The 19,207-nt window shown below is 43.1% G+C and overlaps 1 protein-coding gene across 15 annotated transcripts in view; it reads right to left on the minus strand.

Moving 5' to 3' along the window:
- Window positions 1-19,207, minus strand: part of celf2 (cugbp, Elav-like family member 2) — a 522,862-nt gene that overhangs the window by 174,034 nt on the left and 329,621 nt on the right. The window contains exon 1 of one of the 15 annotated variants that reach the window (XM_041203236.1): window positions 1,294-1,352. The exons of the other annotated variants lie outside the window; for them this stretch is intronic. The gene's annotated coding sequence lies outside the window, so the exon portion shown is untranslated. Of the gene's footprint in view, window positions 1-1,293; window positions 1,353-19,207 lie in introns of those variants that run through there. 15 annotated transcript variants of the gene reach the window in all.

Below are 19,207 nucleotides of genomic sequence, written 5' to 3' on the forward strand. Positions count from 1 at the left end.
GTTTATGTCAGGTGGAGTTCAGCAAGGCGCTGGATGAAAGTAAGAGTTAGTGCCTCCAGGAGACAAAGCAACAGCTGATCCTAAGACACAGCAATTGGCAGTTCTGTTGGAAACAGCAGCTGGAGTGAGGTGGAGATGGATCTTAATGGTGGAAAGTAGTCCTGAAAACAACTGCAGAGTAAAACCCTTTCACACTGCAGTTAAAAGCCCATTAAATTCATTCTTACTGTGTTAAAAGTCGGCAATAATTCTTTACATCAATCCATCAGCACAGCTAATTCGTCACCAGGATAACAGTTTAACAACATTTTCAGGTGGGCTTTCACCTCAATAAAATACACAGACTTGGCAACGAGCTCTGAGGCAGAGCTGTCTCGCACATTTGTAGCTTTCCTACATTGAAGCAAACTGCCCCAGTCACCAGCACATTAATTATGTGAGATGTGACGATGATAATTAAAAGGTCTCAACAAAAGCAAGGATCACAGCTCAAAAAATTGTTTAGCTTCAAAAGGAAACTAAATGGATCTGTGTTTATCTCCTGTTGGCACCAGCACTTCTTGACACGTGTTCCTGGTGCAGCCTACTCTAAGTTGATAGCTACTGCTCAAATAATAATGGGTCATCCTTCCCAAAGTTCACTGAATTCCAGCAAGACCCATACCTGGGCAACTGGTTACTCAGTATGGTCTAAAAGGAGCTGAGGGACCATTCATTTAAACGGGCAGGGTTTCGGTAAAATAGGAAGTTTTAATTGCAACATTGTTAGGCCCATCCCACATCATCGCCTCCTCTTATTTTGCTGAAGGTGTTGACTTTTGCTGGGCTGTGTTTCCAGGAACGCTGGGTTCCCCCCAACAAATGATCAATCCTCCGCCATCAGCTCCGACAGCAGGGTAGAATGCATCTGGGGTGGCACCACTAAACCAGCGGTGTCACGATGACCACCCATTAACGTGCCCAGCCCAATACTGAGTTCCATTGGAGTCAATCTTCCATTGGAAGCTGTGCAAAATATTTGACCACTGTCTGAGCTCCATTCTGCTGATATTTGTGTAAAACAGGAGTCCCTCCAGGGCAATCAGGGAGCAGCTCCCCCTACCGCCCACCCTGTTCACCAGGCACCGAGATCAGCAAGTTTAGCAAAGGTCAGGTATTAAGCACAAGAATGGTTCCATTCCATACAGTACCGTGCATTTACAAACTGAGCCATGAGCTGTGATGAGAGGTTAAGAAGGATAAATCGTTGGTAACTCTCAAACTGATGAGGGCTTAAAGCTTCCAGCAACTTACCAGAAGACTCCACCGTGATAGCTGGCTCCTCATCTGACTGGTGCACAAACTTGGACACAGTAGAAAGATATGTGAAAAAGTTAATAGCATTAAACAAGCAGGGAATGAGAAAGGCCATTCTGCCAATGAGAACATTGCTCCCATAGGCTGTTTACAAACTACTCCAGTGCAGATTTGACACGGCGATACAATCTGGAGAGAAATTCTGCCACATTTCTGTTGGTCTCCTCAACCACTCCCCACACACCAAGCAAAACAATCGTTTCAATGCTCAGCTATTTAAGCCTGGCTAGTTGCCTTGACAGCTCCATGTTTTCAGCCAGAGCTGTTCCATGTATTAGCAATGCTCTTGTTTACTATCAAGCGTCAGATACTTGTCATCTAAAAAGTGGTGGGAAAACTGATACAGAAGTAAATACATTCAAAGTACCTCATCATTTGACTGGTGAGATCTTTGACAAAGCTTACTTGCTAAAGAAGTACCTCAGTGTTAAACAGAGAAAATGAACTCTGCAACAGCAATGAATCTACCTAATCAGTGGGGCTAGGTAGAGGTGCAACCGGCTATTAGATGCAGGAAGAAAGCAGAGAAAGAAGCGGGATAAACAATGATGCTGTTCCACTCACAGGCTGGAAAGTTTATTTTATCCCCTAAAGTAATTGTCTCTGGCTAATTGCCGAGGGGAGTTTTCCTGGCTCACTATAGGACTGTTCTGCAGTGTTCCACAACACGTCTGACTGAGACTGTACTTCACCGTCACTGTCAGTCTGTCATCTCACCACTTGGCTGCTCATTTTACAATCTTACTGATGAAATACAATGTTATCAAAGTGAAAGGTTTGACCCATAGATAACAGCTGAAACAAAATGTTTCTCCATTGGTTCCAACGTGTCAGGAAAGAAGGTGCTAAGTGCAGAGTGTGGCCCAAAAGCGGGTGCACATTCATCTAAAGGTGCAAGATGCTTCACAATATTAAAACGACCTTTCCCTAATCCCTGGCATTAAAGTCTTTTTTTTTTGGTTTTCTTCCCCTCCCTGGTTATTTCTTTCAGTGTTGATGCTCCATCTGGCTTGGGGAGTTTGCATCATGAGTCAATCACACTTCATCATAAAGTCTTGAGCCTCCTTTAACACACACAGATGGAGCCATTCAGAACCAAATTAATTTCAGATTAATGCAGTCTGGATTCACTCCAGTCGCACAATGCACTAGAGCCTCAGGCCCCCAGTTGGAACTGAGCATTTTCTACTCTTTAGCATGTGTGGGCACTGCAATGGTTTGTGCATCGTATCCCCAACACCTGCAACATGTGCTGAGAAAAGCAATCCCCTCAGTTCTGTTTGGCTCGCTAAACCCTCCAGAAAAACATGCGTGCGCCAGAGGTCACTGTGTATGGCTGGATGCATACGCTAATCTGTCAACCACAGTTTTACAAAACAGACACGATCACCAATCATGTTGGTAAATGCTTCGTCGAAATGCAAATAAATGCAAATAAAAAATCCTAACTGTACAACATACATGGGAAGTGGAAGGCTCATGCCAAACAATGTGTTGGGGGTATCACAGCAGGATCAGAACATGCCCCAGCAAGAGGTCAGAGGGCTGAACCAAGAATGAATAGTGGAGAAACTTGGACTTTTCAGCCTTGAGGAGAATTGACTGAAATACACACGATCATATATCGTGTAATTTTTTTTCCAAAAAGGAAAATCTGGAACACTCTTTCAAAATAAATCTCAACAACAAGACAAAGGGGCTTGGCAAAAGGCAAATTCAGGACTCGTTGTGAAGCTGACATACAGAGTGAATTACACATGGAAATGGATTTCATAGTTGAGGCAAAAAAAGTGGAATTGTTTAAAGGGTGGATGGGAGACATCTTTTAGGCTGGTGTAGCTACAATGGGCTGAATTTATCCCTTATTCTCTATCTCCACAGTGACCTCAAGAACTGGGATTAAGATCAACCTGTCAAATGAGAGAAGGGGGGGAAGTGATGTATGTATCGGAAATTCTCCTGTCAAGTAAAACCACTGGGACATCAGCGCTGGCAACGTACAACCAAACTCAAAGACCCCCTGAATTCAATGCCAGCCATTCCAATTGTTCAAGCATACAACAACAGCTCTGAAGAAGAATCATACGGACTTGAAACGTTAACTCTGTTTCTCTCTTCACAGGTGCTGCCACAGCTGCTGAGCTTTTCCAGCATTTTCTGTTTTTGTTCCAGTTTTCCAGCATCTGCAGTGTTTTGCTTTAATCTTGGCTCAGAATTACACACTGTTGTGTTTGTCTTCTCCTTGTGCTCACTTAGTGGATAAATACCAAGGCACCAACTATGCATAATGGGTTGGTTAACACAAAAACAGGTACATTCATTTATTAAAGCTTTGAGAAGTTGGTAGCAGTATTGCACAATTGGAGAACTTGTACGGAGGTCTGAGTTGGTAACTTCTTCAGAACAAACGTTGACTAAGTCTGGATCACATGATACATTGCATAATTTCCCCTCTAGTGATGTATACAAGAAACATAGCCACACCCACTTAAAGGTGTACCACAACATACACTGCTCTATAAAGACTGCAATGTGAAACAAAAACCTCTCTCTTAATCCTATCCAATCACTGGTATAGATTGCAAACTTACTGCTACTTAGCCATCATGGTAAACAGGTGACCTGAATCTTGAGCATCTTTAGCAGTTGAATTCAAGGGAATGTCTATCACGTGCAGTAATTGCAGGCTATAAGAGTAACAAAAATGGAAAAAAAAAATTCAATTGGCAGTGTCTTTCCATGGTTACCTTGAGACAAACCATCTTCAGTGGCTGTGTTTGAGTGGAGTGTGAGGAAAATGGGCCTCTGGATTTTCTTGAATGTAGACACTGGAGGTATTCTTCCAAAATGGCCTTCTCTGTGACCTGTGCTTAATTGTTTACAATTTAGTAGAGATGCTGAAGGGGCAGTTCTGGTATTTGTCAACTTTCATGTTGTGGCGCCAGCAGCAGACTGACATATCTTGGCCCAGCCCAATTTACTTGGGAATACTTCCCTTCCTGTGTGGTTGGTGCCTGGGGATGTTCTGTAATCGCAACTGTAACCATGTGTGAATTGTTGACATATTATGAACTCCCCTTTTATTACACGGCTTTTTGCATGGTCTCATTTTCCATTCTTATGAAAATGTTTCAACAAGAAGTGTTTTCAAAGAAAACCAGGCAGTGGAATCCTGCCCAGCTGTCTATCACTCTGTTTTTTTAAAAAAAAATAACTTCTGTGGCTGATTAAGCGCGGATTTCTTTCTCACCTCCTGATTTCACCAGGTTTTAAAAGTGGACTATTTTTGGACTATGTGCAATTACTGGGGATACACTGGAAAGCCATCAACAAACTGGGTGCATTCATTTCATGATTCAGAAAATTTGGTTCTCACTAGTCTTGGGAGGACGGCAACCTCAGACTCCCCAAGTAGATTTTAACTCCATTTTCCTGCCTTAGCTCCATTTCCTTTGATCCCCATACACAATAAAAATCTACCCATCTCAGTCTTGAAAGCTCCAACAGCATCCACACCATTTTGGGGTGGAGAGTAGTGAAAGTTCCAAGATTTCTACTACTCTTTATGTGATAAAGTGCTTTCAGATTTCACTCTTGAACAGTTGAGCTCTAATTTCAAGATTACATCTTGATTCCTTTGACAAAAGGGTACAGTTCCAGTAAATTTATCCTGTCAAATCCTGTTAACGTTTGAAACACCTCAACCAGATCAGCCCTCAACCTTCGATACTCAAAGCTGGTTAATCAGGGACAGTGCTATCTTCAATCATAGATGTGGGGTTATGCTATAGACATGCATTAACCAAAGGCTATCCCTGTGGTCTTGTGGTGTCAACAAGCTGTCATACTGACCTGCATTGCCCTAAAGACTCAATTGATCAAAGAGTTGTCCTGCAGACCTGGGCTGACCAATGAACTATCCTGGTAACCTGGATCAACCAGGTTGCTATCCCATAGGTCTGAATTAACTAAACGACCATCCTAAAGACATTGGCCAATGAAGAGTCTGTTTTATAGACTCTAATTAGCAGCTGTGGATTAACTAAGGGGTACTTTTATTGATCTGAACTAAGTGCTATGAGACAGGTTCCAGACCATTATGCAAATGAAGTATTAACAGAACTTTTAAGTGTATATAAAGAGTTAATCAGATATTCCATTCTATCAAGCAAACTCTCAGATTGCTTGTGCCAACTTTAAATACACTGAAGTTACTTCCTTCTTGACTCTCACCTTTTAATAACCAAACTACTCAACTTACTCCTATTTAAAAATAGCCAACTTATCAAAGAACTGATCATTTCTTTCCTGCCAATAAAAATGGGCCACATTGAACTGTTCTGATCCACTTGTGGTCAGCCTAAGCGTCTTAAACCAGCCTTCAAGACTCTTGTCTGCACATGGTTAGCCAGCTGTAACCAGGGAGCCATCTGCAATGGTTTGTCTTCCTGCTCCCTCACTATCACCTCTGATGTCTCCGAAGGATCTATTCTTGGCCTCCCTTCTATTTCTTTTCCACATGCTGTCCTTCTGCAGCATCATTTGAAATCTGTTTCCACATGTATGCTGACAGCACCCAGCTCAACCACACCATCACCTCTCGACTCCTCCACTGTTGCTAAATTGTCAGACTGCTTATCTGACATCCAGTGCTGGACGAGGAGAAATTTCCTCCAACTAGAGATCAGGAAGACCGAAACCATCGTGTTTGGTCCCTGCCACAAAGTCTGTTCCCTAACTCTCTCTGGCAACTGTCTGAAGCTGAAGTGGTTTATTTGCAACCTTGGCATCATATTTGACCCCAAGATGAACTTCCAGCCACATATTCGCAACGTTATAAAGACCACCTCCATGACATCATCTGCTGCTGAAACCCTCATCCACATCTTTGTTACCTCAGGACTTGAATATTGCTATGCTCTCCTGGGTGGCTTCCAACATTCTACCCTCTGTAAACTTGAGGTCATCCAAAGCTCTCCTGCCCATGTCCTGATTCCCACCAAGTCCCATTTAGCCATCACCTCTCTGCTCGCTGACTCACATTGGCTCCCAGTCAAGCAATGCCTCGATTTTTAAATTCCCATATTTGTTTTCAAATCTCTTCATGACCTCCCCACTCCCTATCCTTGCAATCTCCTCTAGCCTCACAGGTAACTGCACTTCTCTCTTCCAATTCAGGGCTCTTGAACATACCCAATTTTAAACATCCCGCCATTGACAGCCCTGCCTTCAGTTGCCTATATAGGCTCCAAACTCTTGAATTCTCTCTCTAAACCTCTCTTTCCTCCTTTCAGCTCTCCCTAAAACCTAGCTCCTAGGAGAAGCTTTTGGTCATCTGTCCTAATATCTCCTTTAGTGGCATTGTGTCGAATTTTGTTTGATAATGCTCCTGTGAGGCACCTTGGCACTTTGGGATGCTGTAATGCCCAAATGCTCAACTATCCATGGGTGCCACACTCTCTATTTCTCTTCACATTGTGCCACCACTTGTGGGTCGAAGGAGGCTTCAGATGATGACCTGTATGTTGCACCGGCACATTAGGTCATACAAAAACCTGTAGGTCTAGGGAGCTAGACAAGATGTAGAACTGATGCCCACCAGAGCTGGCAGGAGAACTGTGCCAACAAAGGTAAACCAACTGACTACGCCCAGGATAAATGCAGCCATTTAAAGCCCTGTGCTTTCAGGAAACCACTAACTAGTATCCGACTTGTGCGATTGGAGTTTCCAAGGAAACATCACTGTCAACTGTGAAGGGGGAAAGAATTATAAGATACGCATCAGCCCAGAAAGCACTGTTAATGATCCTTCATTGACGAGCTGTTTAAATAATGAGCTCACTCATTAACATAACCCTTCCCCATCCAACATACATCAGTGTGAGTGATAAATGAGCGTCAGAATTTGACCATTCTAAACAATACAAATCCTAAGTCCTATTAAAAAGAAGTTGCAACACAAAACAAAAATGATCAGATTCCCACGCACAGCCACACAGTGATAGCAAAACATGGATTTGACAAACTATTGTGGAGGTTTTATATTTGCTCAATGTGCTTTTTCCCCTAGACATATTTTGTTTAAGCCACAAAATTGCTTTCTCGATGATCTACCACAACATTCAATTCAGACGACCTTCAAATAATTCCCAAATCAATCAACACCAATCTCTGTTTGGCTCAAGCTAGTTGTAGGATCGATAGATTTACTGTTTGAAATCTAAAGCAGTCTAGTGCACAACTGCAAAGCAACATGATTGGGGTTATAGAAGGGGAACTTGATGCCCTGTATGTTAATGACATCTTAATTCGGAGTCAACGCGACATTAAACAGGGAACTGGAATTAGGTTTCTAGCAGGCAGGTAGGATTAAAATACTCACTACCTCAATGCTGCAACTCTCATGGGAAATATACTTCATGGTAATGAGTATCTGGGGATCCCAAAAGAAAGCAGCATCATTGGGGGCAGGGGTAGGTAGCATCAGGGAAGAGAAAATTGGTTTGGAAAAAAATACCTAGATTGAGGGGGCGTGCCTGAAAATCATTCATGTTTCCCTTAAAGGTAGGTCCATTGCTTGTACCCTTTCCCCTACCCTCAACAACCAAGCTCATAAATTTTCATTTTAAAAAATATATTCTGTCATGGGATGTGGGCATGGTCGGCAGGGCCAGAATTTGTTGCCCATTCCTAACTGCCCTTGAACTGAGTGGCTTGCTAGGCCATTTCAGCATGCATTTAGAAGTCAACCACATTGTTCTGGGTCTGGAGTCACATGTAGGCCAGACCAGGTAAAAATGGCAGATTTCCTTCCCTAAAGGACATTAGTAAAGCAGAAGGGCTTTTACAACAATCAATGATTGTTTGATGGCCACCATTACTTTGGCTCGCTTTGAATTTCTGGTTTTATTAATTGAATTTAAATTCTACCAGCTGCCGTGGTGGGATTTGAACCTATGTCCTCTGAGCATTAAAATAAAAGCAAAGTACTGCAGTTGCTGGAAATCTGAAATAAAAACAGAAAATGCTGGAAAAACTCAGCAGGTCTGACAGAATCTGTGGAGAGAGAAACAGAGTTAACATTTCGAGTCTGGATTATCCTTCTTCAGAGTTGTGGACCAGGAGGCAGCTTGCTGTGCGGGGAGAACCAAGATCGGCCATGGAGCAAATCAGCCATGGTAACCGGCAACAACTGGTGTATGCAACAAGCAAGCCCACTACTCCCGGCTCCACAATAAGGCAGCAGCCAGCCTTCAGCGGTTTCCTTAAGCGCCCACTGGTTTCGCTGCCAAGCACCTGAGAAAACTGACCATGCATGCCGCCTGCTGCTACTTGCCACCAATGAACATTGTGAAGAGATTCTGAACTAGACACCAGGCTGTCTTTTTGAATATACAAAAGGGCCATGATGGCAATTTCAGGCACATGACTAGGATGCCTAAACAGGGGTCTTTCCCAATATGGCGAGCACAGTGTTTCCAGCATAGAACATGCACACACTCGCCATCCGCCATATTGGTCACTTAGGCTCCTGTAGCAGCCCAATGAATTTCCAGGCCAGCATTGCCAACAATGCAAAGGCCCCTCACTCAAGTGTCATCTTAGGTCATGTGCCCAGGTCATGGGTTGGGATTGAATCTACGATCTTCTAGGTTAAGAGCACTGCTGCCAGAAACAGACACCAATTAACTGCCATTTTCACCAATCTCTTTAAAAAGAGTTGATCTTCGTGAGGAGCTTTGTTTAGGAAGGGAGACATCTTCTTGTTTATTAACGTTACAAATAAATCCCCTAAAACCACTCCGGACCGCAATCATTTCTTGAATATCTGTTAATGAAAAACAGCAGTGGATTTGAAATGGAAACTTTAGGCTTGACCAACTTGAAATTAAAAACACATCTTAAAACATTTTGCGTATTCAAGAGATCGCATCATATGGCAACAATTTTGGAAAGTACTCTTGCATGAAAGACGACATCTATATCATGTTTTGGGTTGCCATGGAAGTTTGGAAAAATACAACATTGCTGATAATATTTTCACACTAAGGCAATGTTCTGTTTGGAACTTATTGCCAAGCAATATTTTAAAAAAGGAAATCTGGTTGTAAAAATTTTGGACAAGGGAACAGTACGTTGTAACAAAGATTTTGATGGACGAGGTCACTTCCTTATATACTTGGAGAAAACTTATCGTCTTGGATGGTTACTGTCGGTGTTGCTTCCATTGCAAATAAAAATTGCTTCATAATTTCCTGTGGAGATTGTGGTGTTTTGCCTCTGGAGACAGCAAGAGCTCAGGACAGGGAAATGGAAGGGGGCAGAGAACAAGCCATGGGGCACAGTGACATTTCCTCTCGAATTAACAATGACACCAACACACATCAAGAAAGAACTGATAACCCTGGTCTTTTTTGTACAGATTTTAAAACTGATTTTAGCTAGAATTTAATCCCAATAGTAGCACTGGGATGAACATGGTTAGATCTTCTTGAACCTACCCCTACATTATTTTATATTTCTATTTTTCTAGATCTGCACCATTTCCAAATTATTTTTCTCTTCAATTTTGTACTCATTAAGGAGAGGGAAGCCAGTCCCATTGAACGTTATGTCCTAACATTCACACCAAGGATCCTGAGAATATGTACTGCTCATAATGCTGGACTGACATAAGCATAAAATGAATGGATTCTTTGGATTGGTATGATTTGAGGGGGTTAGGCTCTCTGGCAATTAAAACTCACTAGTTGTCTCATTCAATCCATGTATTTGGAGGTGTTAAATTATCAATGATGTAGATACAACAAAACAGGGATCTGCACCAGGCCTCTTACATGACACTACTATTAAGTCTTCTGATGTGTAGTGATGCCAAGAAGGAGGAGGGGTTTTATAATTCATCATCAGTGCTCAAAATAAAGGTCAGGAAAATAACTCAGCTCTGTTTATGGTTAGAAATCAATTTGCAAATTGGCTGAACATCTACCACTACAGCACAAATGACATTTCCAAAAAAGTTGGCATAAACAAAGGCTTGCGTACATATTAGCGCCACACCGCATCTCTCGGATATGTCTCAATATGCTTCACCCATAATAGATTATTTTGATGTGTTGTCACCGTTGTTCATTAGACAAACCCAGTAGCCATTCTCTGCACAGCAAGATCCCACCACCAAGAGTGAAATGAACAGCCAGTTGAGCTGCACTTTTTTTTTTGGTAGCATCTGGTTGAGAGGGGGATGGTGGACAAGACTCTAGTAAGCTCTTTGGTTCTTTAAAATCATGCCTCAGATCCTTAACTTCCATCCAAGGGCAGTAAGTGTTTTTGATTACGGGCTCATTGAATAGAACAGCAAAGGAGGCCATTTGGCCCATTGAGTCTGCTTCAGCTCTTTTAAAGAGCAATCTAGTTAGTCCCACTGCCCTACTCTTTCCCCATATCCTGGCAATGTCATTCTTCTTCAACTATTTCCTCTTTGAAGGTTACTATTGAATCTGCATTCACTGCCCTATCAGACAGGCCATCTAATTCCTAACCGCTCGTTGCGTAAAAAGGTTTACAAGTCATTTCTGCTTCTTTGGCCAATCACCTTATATTTGTGATGTCTGGTTATCAACTCTTCAGCCACTAGGAATAGCTCCTCATTCATTTCTCTAAAGTCTTCATGATTTTAAACACCTCCATCAAATCTCCAATAACGGGATCTTTATTCCGGGAGAGGGCGAGTGCGTGCTGGACTCGTGCCATATCGAATTGGTTGAACAGCCCGTCTCAGCTCTCCGGGACTTGGTCCCAGTTGTCTTGTTTAATATTATGCTCTCTAACCCTCACACCTCCTCACTCTCCCATGCACTCCCCATACCCCAACCACGCCAACTCATGCCCTTCTACCCACCTCCCAAGGTCCCTCATACTTTCCATGCAGGAGCTGCTCCTCAACCCACCTCCACTGCGCCTCATACCCACCATGCCAACTATGCCCCTCCATTCATCCCCGTGGCCCTTCATCCTCTCTATGCGAACCAATGTCCATCTACCCACTCCCATGGCCCTTCATATTTTCCATGCCAACCATGCTGGATTGAAATAAAATAAAGTTCTATGTTTCTATTACAGACTATATAAAAAACTCTCATTGATAAAAGCCCATTCAATACATTTAAATCCTTCAAGTACTTAATCCCTTATTTTAAAAAAAACAAACATTTGTATTCATAACCCCACATCAAACACAGCTAATCCCTTAATAATCTTTTGGAGCTGTCAAACTGTGAATTTACAGCCTCCAATTCTAATAATGATAGTTTGTGGAAGCAGTCAAGCAGCACTAAACCTATAATGATAACCCTTAGGGTGATGTCAATACCTGTTGTAACTGCAAGCATCTAATTTTTTCAACTTCAGAAAAGAATTTCAACTCAGAGCTGGCTGCTTTTTTCAAAATTTAAAGGCCAGGAGATTTAAATAACTTGACAGCTCCACAGACCATATTCACCTTTTAGAAGCATTCATGTCTACTATTAAACATTGTAAGTCACACACTGCGGAAAATGGATCTTGCTCCAGCAGAAGCGGGGTCTATTTGAATTCAGCACTGAGTTCAAATGGCTCTGCTGGGTTCAGGTTTCCCCATGTATGAATCACATCCTACCCCCTTTACAATGCTGAAAATAGGAGCTGTCAGGATGTGGGCAGGACTTCTGCACCCGGGTTGCAGCTGGACATGGTATGGAATCTCTGTGAAAACCCAGGTCAGTGTGTCTATATCTATAAATCCCAATTTCCTCCCTGCTTCATTAGCTACTTTGTTAACCTGTCCTGCCAACTTCAAGGATTAGTACACTGAAGGCCCCAGTTCACTCATTTTTTGTACCCCCTTTAAAATTGTAAAAGCTGAAATTGAATTCTCAAACGATGGTGGGGTTTGAATTCACGTCCTCTGCATTATTAGCTCAGTAACATAACCACTGCATTACCATCTCCATATAACCAATACACTGCTGCCTCATCTGAAGGACTGCAATGCCATAGTGCCTCATTATTGTATTAAGGCCCAAGTGTAGATTATACACTCAACCACTGGAATGGGGTGTGGATGTGGGGTGTGGAACCCACCTTGCCACAGAGGCCTGGGTACTACCAAGTAGCCAAGTAACCCCAAGTAGAAATGTTGGACTAATCACAGCCAATATCTGGGGCAGAATAAATAGGTGGAGGTCCATTCTGGTGTTGTCCTCCATGTTACCATCTGTTTTCACAGGGTGACAAGCAGGTGTAAATGTCAATCCCATGTGAAGAAAAGTACAGCAGGAATCCTTTGCATCCAAGTGCAGATTAAAAACAATGTTCAACTGTAGCATGACAATTTACATTTTATTGGAAAATAAATTTGACTCACTAAAATAGACATATTATACAAAATTACAGTTTAGTTCCAAGGACTCTGATGCCTTAAAGCCTAGCATAATTCATCACACTTATATAACAAACCGTATTATTTGTTTATTTTTTGACTTCATGAGATATTGCTTCACAGTGACAATTAACCAAACCATATTACTGTGTAAATTATTGCTAGCTACTAGCTACTGCTCACAGTGAAGTGGGCACTGTAATATGTTTGTGGAGAGACAACCTTAACTGCCTTGGCAAGCAAGAAGTCTCACCGGCTCAAAAGGTCAGGGGTTAATTCCATTTAAAAACTGCAGCAATCCGATTTCTACTTAGCTGAGCACATTGAGGGAAACCCCATTCCTTTATCGTGTCGGTAGCTACCTGATCACAGGGGCTAAACTCACAGTTAAATCAAAGCCTTGGATGCTCCTCCCCTTCCCCCACCCTCCTTCGAGGGATCATTAACATCAAATTACGACTTATGATTACTGGCACTGATTGCTAATGAACTGATATTCCTGATGACGCCAATCCTGGTAATGTCATTTGCTTTCATCGTGGAGATAGTCATTAAACCTAACAGCCAAAAGATGAAATGCATGTACACACCAAGAGCCAGATGCTGCGACATTAAGCGTGATGTGATTCCAATAATTAGCCCATTTCAGTCCTACGTTTCTTGTTTCATCTTTCATAGTGACATTAAATTCTACCATGTAGGAAAGAGCCTAAAGAAACACAAGGCCATAACATCCGCGAAACCTATCCTTATGCGATGAATCTCAACCCCACCCAACCCTTAATCCCTTCTCTCCAGAAAAGCTTCCAAATTGCATTTTGAGCCCGTTTATACAGTCTAATTGAAGTGGTTTTCCCTGATAATAAGTTATTCCAAAGCTTGGTTCCTCTTTCTGCAGTAAGACGCTGCCTAATTATCCTTCTTACTTTCTGAACTTCTAATTCATGCTCCTTCCAACGTGAATCCTTTTCCATAGTGGAAATTGTTATCTATTGTATTTATATTGTCAATCATCTATGTTTACACGATTTATACCCTTAAGAACTTCTGTCAAGTCATGGTAAAGTGTCTTCTTTCTCCAAGGAAACAAGCTCAACTTTATTTCACCACTTCCTAGTCAGAGGAATCCTCAAGGACATAATTCCTTCTTGCCACCCAGCATTCCAGAACCCCATATGTTGTTTTCGCTGCGCCTGCCCTCAGCCATGAGCAGGCCCCTGATGGTTCTACCAATTCTCACTGGCGTCCTGGCCAATATTCCTTTAGCAATGTTGCTAAAACAATGACTATCTGATCATTACCACATTGATTTTTGTGGTAGTTTGCTGTGCGCAGCTTGGCTGCTGGTTTTTCCTACATTGCAACAGCGACTAAACTTCAAAGGTACTTCACTGCCTGCTTAAAAAAATGAAAACCCACCCTTGACCCCATCTGTCCTTGAAAACTACTGCCCCTTCCTCTCCCAACTTGAATTCCCAACCTTCTGACTCAGACGCATGAGTATACCCACTGAGCCACCTAGTACTCCTAATACTGCTCCAGCTTAGATCAATCAGCTCAGCAAAGAGCCAGTGAAAAACCTTCAGCTTTTTCTGCTTTGTGTGGCTCAGTACCACATTGAGCCATCGAGGGGAGGCGTGTCATTTATTAAAACACCAACGTAAATGGTAATCGAACAGGAGCCATTGTGTTCTGTACCATTAACTTTGGTAATAAGTTATCGTGTAATGTGCCATTGGCATAAAAAAACCTGCTCTACTTCAAACGAAAGTTAATCACCCATGAAAGTGTGTTAAGTTAACAGAACGACATTCATCGTTCACAACGTTTAACAGGCTAAGTGCGCTGAGACGCACTGCCCCATCAACTGGTTCCAAAAGCCAAAAGTGTCAGGCACCAAGGTGCTGCACTGAAGGAAAGACTCTTGGCCAAGGGAACGGGTTCGTAGTTTTCATTTTAAAACGGATGGAATTGTGCAATGGGGTCCCCACTTTACTGGCAAAAAACCCGTGATTCCATGGAATCAAAATTGAATGTGGCTTACTGGGTTTGACTTTGCTCTTTTCTGCGCCCTGGAAACTCCATCGTCTCACACACAAAACGACAGGCGCCCGTCGCACCAGGAATCCAGTGGGTTTCCCAGGGGGGGCCAGGGTGGATTGTTTTTGCCTAGAACTGGCAGAAGGAATCAACTGGCATCGAAATCATGCCTGAGTGACATCAACACGCCTCCTACCTTATTTTACAAGGGACCCTCGTCTTCCAAGCTCCAAGTGCAGCGCCACTTGTTTCAAGTGGGACAACGAGGTTAGACCCCAAACCCTTCAGAAAAAAGGATCTGATAACGGGCGACCGGCGACCCCTTCTATCCTTCAAACAGGTATGTTATTTCCTTTCGAGGTCTCAGTTGCAAGGGGGAACATCTGGCTGCTAATGTTAGACAGCTGCCAGGTAGGTTCTGACATGGAGCGGGTGGCCATTACATGGAAGGGGTGAGGCGGGAGGGCAAGATCAGACCCATACAGTCGCAACAAACCAGTGGCCCCAATTACAAACAGACGGCCTTGCGGTATGTGATATTATAAGCACTAATAAAAATCCCAGCAAATCTCATTAACACTATACAATAAAAATGAAATTTGCCCTATTCGCTCATTGTAAACCCAATATCCTACTCATTGCACATTCTTTCCCAGGCCCTCAGCACAGGTGAACTACGAAATTTCCCTTGCTTCTACAAGTTGCAGCCCTGTCAAACCCAGGCTTGGTGTCGGCTACTCTTTATTCCTTGAATTATCACATCTTCACATCTCACGTTTTGTGCTTGCGCACAGTGCCTCAGCTCCTCCCCATGACCACTCAATCAAGAAAAATAATCTAATTATTCGTTATAATAAACAAATTAATAAAGGAATAAAAAGTTAGACCAATTGGGTTAGAGGGAAAGGGGTGGGAAGAGGCTTGTGAGGGACATAAACATTGCTATGGACCGGCTGGGCTGAATGGTCAGTTTCTGTGCTTTTATTTAATGTGACATCACATGTATCAAATGACCCCTTTTTTGTTAAAGAATAAAAGAGGCCTACTCCTAATCCTGTTTCTTATGATCTTAAAAAAGCACATGTTTAGTGCTGTGACTGAAAAAAATGATTTCCTTTTTCAATAGGGTGAACTATGTCAACCTTGCTTAATAGAACTTTGCCCAAGTTAGAATGCTGAAAGTTCAAGTCCCACTTCAGAATTTAAATGCATAACTTACGCTGACAGATCAACAGTGCAGCATTCCCTCAGTAGCATGCCAGATGTACTGCCTCATAAACGTCTACACCACAGAAGGTGGCCATTCAGCCCACCGTGTCCGTGCCAGTCAAAGATCTGACTACACTAATCCCATTTTCCAGTGCTTGGCCAATAGCCCTGGAGTCTATGGTAACGCAAGTAAATATCTAAATACTTCTTAAATGTTACAAGAGTTTATGACTCAACTGCCCTTTCAGGAAGTGAGTTCCAGACTCCCACCACTCTCTGGGTGAAAATAATTCTCCTCAACTTCCCTCTTAGCCTTCTATCTCTTACCTTAAATCTATGCCCCTTAGTTATTGACCCTTCTACCAATTGAAAAAATGCCTTCCCATCCACCCATTCTATGCCCTTCATAATCTTATACACCTCTATCAGGTCCCCTCTCAACCTTCGCTGCTCCAAGGAACACAGCCCCAGTCTATCCAATCTTTCTTCGTACCTCAAACCCTCCAGCCCAGGCAGCATCCTGGTAAATCTCCTCTGCACCCTCTCCAGTGCAATCACATCCTTCCTATCATGTAGTGACCAGAACTGCACGCAGTACTCCAGTTGTTCCCTAACTCGAGTTTTATATAGTTCCAGCATAACCTCCCTGCTCTTGTATTCTATGTCTTGGCTAATAAAAGCAAGTATCTCATATGCCTTCTTAAGCACCTTATCTACCTGCTCTGCTACCCTCAGGGATCTCTTGGATATGTACACCAAGGTCCCTCAGATCTTCAGTACTTTCCAGGGTCCTACCATTCATAGTGTAATCCCTTGCCTTGTTAGCCCTCCCCAAGTGCATTACCTCACACTTTTCTGGGTTGAATTCCATTTGCCACTGTTCTGCCCACCTGACCAGTCCATTGATATCCTCCTGCAGTTTACGGCTATTCTCCTCACTATTAAACATCCTACCAATTTTTATGTCAACCTCGAACTTCTTGATCATACCCCCTACACTTAAGTCCAAATCATTTATGTATGCCACAAACAGTAAGGGCCCCAGAACCGAACCCTGCAGAACCCCATTGGAAACAGACTTCCAGTCACAGAAATATCCCTCTTCTATTGCTCTCTGCTTCTTGCCTCTCAGCCAATTTTGGATCCAACATGCCGCTTTGCCTTGGACCCCATGGGCTCTTACTTTCTTGATCAGTCTGCCATGAGGGACCTTAGCAAAAGCCTTGCTAAAGTCCATGTAGACCACATCGAATGCATTACCCCGATCAACATTCCTGGTTACCTTCTCAAAAAAATTCAATCAAATTTGTCAAACACGACCTTCCCTTAACAAATCCATGCTGACTATCCCTGATTAATCCGTGTCTCTCCAAGTGCAGATATATTCTGTCCTCAGAATTCTTTCTAGTAACTTCCCCACCACCGAGGTTAGACTGACTGGCCTGTAAGTTCCTGGTCTATCCCTTCCTCCCTTTTTAATAATGGAGCAACATTAGCAGTCCTCTGGCACCTCACGTGTGGCCAGAGAGGAGTTGAAAATTACTGCCAGGGCCCCTGATATCTCTTCCCTTGCCTCCCTCAACACCCTGGGATACATCTCACCCAGGCCTGCAGATTTATCCACTTTTAAGGCCGCTAAACCCACAAGTACCTCCTCTCTCTCTATGTTAATTTCCTCTAATATTTCAGTGCTCCACCCTGATGTCTATACCTGCGTCATCCTTTTCCATTGTGAAGACCGACGCAAAGTATTCATTGAGGACTGTACCCACGTCTTCCGGCTTCACACACAGATTACCTCTATGATCCCTAATTGGCCCTACTCTTTCCCTATTTATTCTCTTGCTCTTTAAATATTTTTTAAAAACCCTTTGTGTTTTCCTTTATTCTACCCACCAATGCTTTCTCATGCACTCTCTTAGCTTTCCTAATTTCCTTTTTAAGTTCCCCTTTGCACTCTTCTGAGGACTCTGCCATATTGAGCCCTCGATATCTGCCATAAGCTTCTCTTTCTTTCTTGATCCTAACGTTTATGTCACTTGACGTCCAGAGTGCTCCGGACTTGGTCTCCCCCCCTTTGTCTTTATGGGAACATATTTGCCCTGTACTCTCTCTATTTCCTCCTTGAATGCCTCCCACTGCTCTGACACAGTTTTATCTGCAAGTAGCTGCTCCCAGTCCACTTGGGCCAAATCATATCTCATCTTAGTAAAATTAGCCTTTCCCCAGTTTAGAATTTTTATTCCAGGCCCAACCTTATCCTTTTCCATAACTATCCTAAATCTAACTGAGTTATGGTCACTATCTCCAAAATGCTCCCCTACTGATATGCCTTCCACCTGCCTGGGCTCATTTCCAAATATTAGGTCCAGAACTGCCTCCTCCCTTGTTGGGCTTTCTACATACTGGCTAAAAAAGTTCTCCTGGATGCAACTTATCTGATAATCAGCACTTCAGTGATTTGGAGAGGTATAGGGAGGGAATTCCAGAGCTTAGGGCCTTAGCAGCTCAAGGGTGTGTCCACCAATGGTGGATCAATTAAAACTGGGGATCCACAAGGCACCAGAATTAGGGATCCTGGGAGGGGGTTATGGCTGAAAGAGGTTACAGAGTCAGGGGGGGCGAGGCCATGGAAGGATTGGAAAGCAAGGAAGAGAATTTTAAAATCCAGACCTTGCTTGACCAGGAGTCAGGTCAGCGAGCACAGGGGTAATGGGGAGCAAGACTTTGTGTGAACTAAGACACAGGCAGCTGGGTTTTGGATGAATGTGGGAGACCAGCCAGGAGTGCGTTGGAATATTCGCATCTAGAGGTAATGAAGGCATAAATGAAGGTTTCAGCAGCAGAAGAGCTAAACCAACAGTTTATCAGGCAGAGCGGGGAAAGTGTAAAACGAGTTGAAGTAAGCTTCTTCATGAATCGGTTGGTGAAGTACTGAGAGAAACACCCTAGGGAAGTCCTGGCACACAGCTGGGCTGGCAGCAAAGGTTCTTTTCCTCACACTTCCAGAACTAAGGAGGGGGGGGTGGGGAATAGAAAATCAGTCAGTGTTCCCGCTGCTAGGGTGGAATTTAACCAGGATAGCGGGAGGCCAGACATCCGCCACCAAAAATGGTGACACACCCACCGACCCGACCTCCAGGAGCCTATTAAATCCCTAACTGGCGGTGGGAACCCTGCTAT

The sequence above is a fragment of the Carcharodon carcharias genome, chromosome 13 (assembly GCF_017639515.1).
Source record: "Carcharodon carcharias isolate sCarCar2 chromosome 13, sCarCar2.pri, whole genome shotgun sequence".
Taxonomy (NCBI): Eukaryota; Metazoa; Chordata; class Chondrichthyes; order Lamniformes; family Lamnidae; genus Carcharodon; species Carcharodon carcharias.